The sequence below is a fragment of the Cornus florida genome, unplaced genomic scaffold (genome assembly GCF_030987335.1).
Source record: "Cornus florida cultivar Cherokee Brave unplaced genomic scaffold, ASM3098733v1 CherokeeBrave_3.0.0_Hap2_Chr10, whole genome shotgun sequence".
Lineage (NCBI taxonomy): Eukaryota > Viridiplantae > Streptophyta > Magnoliopsida > Cornales > Cornaceae > Cornus > Cornus florida.
This window is the reverse complement of record NW_026775580.1, coordinates 15,145,903-15,148,734: the sequence shown is the minus strand read 5'-3', so window position 1 is coordinate 15,148,734 and position 2,832 is coordinate 15,145,903.

Genomic DNA, 2,832 nt, shown 5'->3' with positions numbered 1-2,832 from the left:
ACGAACAAGTTCTATTCTAACTACAATCCAAACAGAGACCCGATACGCAGACACATCCTAGATAACTCAACAATATCTATGTAGTCCATACATATATATATCTATAGTAATGGACTTTCACTGTACTACAAAGGGGTTTTTTACCTGAATAGAAGGCAATATGCAAAACTCACCTATGGTGGGCATGAGTACCTAGACCTAAACGGGCATACCTCTACCATCATAGCCAGCTATGCATCCCAATGCGTATATGCTCCCTAACCATTGATCCTGAGACTTAAGCTCATATTGTGGTACCATAAATATTCATTTATAATCTATCCATAACCAAAGTAGTGCCGTGATGAGTGCTAAAAAGTGCATATTTAAAGCCCTTAAGCTTAGGTATTCTAGAACCTTTATCTATCTTATTTTACCGTTTTGTATTGATTTCATGTTATTTCCATTTTCAGGTACTTATCCCCAAAATAAGCTAACTCAGCCAAATAAAGCATAATTGAAGCAATTCTGGGATGAATCAAAGAAAGGAGCAAAGTAGAGCAAAAGGAAGTAAATGGTGGAATTTCAGCAACTTCGATCGATCTCAAGAAAAGTTCGATCGATCCAACTTTCATTAATCTCAGTACTTCAAGATGGATCTGAGCCATGTTTGTCCCTGTTCAAAGATCTCAAAAGTTTGATTGATCCAACTTCCTTCTCTAATTGATCGAACATTCTTGTCCTTATCCAAATGATCGATCATATCCAGTTGTACTACCCTACCAACCACTTTTGTCCTTTTTCCAAAAATATCTTCAAAATATCTCAGATTTATTTTTATCCAAAAAGGCGCCGCCATTGAGGATCGATCCAGCTTCAGTTCGATAGATCTCAGCCATATTCAATCAATCCAAGTCCAAGGTTCGATCGATCGAACTTCCTCCGGTGCGAAAAAGTTAAATTTCCAGCTCACAAAAAGTTATCCCTTATCCAATCATTAAAGAATATGTACTGTACGACCCTAACTTATTTTAGGTGTCATTTAACCTACCTATATAAGAATAAGGATTACTTTTTACATAGGGGAGAGAATATCACATCATATCATATCATACCTTGTAGAACTCTCAGAGAGGAAGAAAAGAAGAGGAGTAGGCTAGAGACACCATTGGAGACTCTTCATTAACCAAGGAGCAGATTTCTTCCATGGAGCTTGCCTTTGAGGGTTGGAGGACATCATCCATGAGCGGCTAGACATCCTCTTGGGGCTAGAGTTAGCCCTAAGCATGCTTTCTACTTCTTGATTTATGTATTTTTGAGGGGATTTGTATTATGATTCATGTCTTGACACTTTTATATATATAGATCTTGTTTGTTCAATGATTTATGTGGTTTAATGCTTCCAATTGATCATTTTATTCTATCCATATGTATATGTATGCTAGAATAGATGTTCATGTGTTTGTCTCTATTTCTTGTGTTATAGATGTATGTCTATGTGTGTTGATGCTATAGATCTAGAGATTGTTAAGATATAGTGCTTAATGTCACGTTCTTGTGGTTTATTTGATGGTTCATACTCATTGCTTGATGGATTGTACCTCTTCCTTAGTTTAATTAGTTTAATTTCATGTCATTAGCTTAGTTGTAGTGTAGTTAAATGGGACGACAATCCATGTTTGTTGTTAATGTTCCATACTTATAAAAAAAATAAGTAATATGTATCTCTAACCTTGTGATATGTTCGGATTGTGAGCTTAAAGAAAGGATTAATGGCTTAATTTGATATGTTGTGCCATTCACCATGTTGTTTAGACAATATATGCTTAATTTGTCATTCATGCTTGTTGAAACAACCACACACACACTATTTATTGTAATACATGACCTTCCCCTCATTAATCATTCATTAAAGGTGTAGAAAAGCTATGCTTAGTGGTGATCTCTAAACCCCAAGATCTCTCTCTCTCTTTCATTCTCTCTATTGCATTATTACTTACTTTAATTTAATTTGCATCTAGTTTAATTCAACCAACTAACCACTATTTTGATCACTCGACCTACTAACCCTAATCTTAATTCCTCAACCTAGTACAACACTCAATCCCTTAGGACGATCCCTACTCACCCTAGCTATATTTTTAGTGAAAGGTAGTAGTGGCAATTTCTAAATGTAAAACTTGGCCACATTGCATATAAACTTCTCGGGGTGCGACCTCCGAACCACACCAAGTTTTTGGCACCGTTGCCAAGGATTGATTAATTGGCAACGTCGTATTTGTGGAATCAATTCGGAATTAGTGCTCTTTTGATCGTGTCTTTACTTTGTTTTCAATTTTTGTTACTTATTGTGTTTGTTCTTGATTGACAAGGAGCATTAAGCTAAGAAGGTGAGCAAATGAGCATTCCAAGCAAAAGAGCTATGCAAGCTAGGAAAAATGCTAAAAATCTAAAAATTGCTAAGCTAAGCTATAAATTTGGAGTTGAAGTGCTAAAGGACCTTTGTGAGCTTTTTCTTACTCAAACTCTTAGTTAAATTGTCGGCCCGCGTGGAGGCTAGTATTTCAATTTTTAGATAAATCGTGAGCCCGCGTGGAGGCAATTTACTTTTTCTTGCATATTATTGTTGAAGCATGGGAGTATGAACATTGTATGTGGAGGACGTTTGTTGATTATTGATTTGTTGTGAATATGAAGTGTTCATTGTTATTGCTTGTTGTGTTACATTGTGTATGCATGGTCGTAGATCATTGAGACCCACTCTTGTCCTTTTAAATTTTCATCTTGAATCCATTGTTCGAAACCCTGGGGGGAGAGGTTGTTCTAGTCAATCCATTTCATCAATAGAAGGAC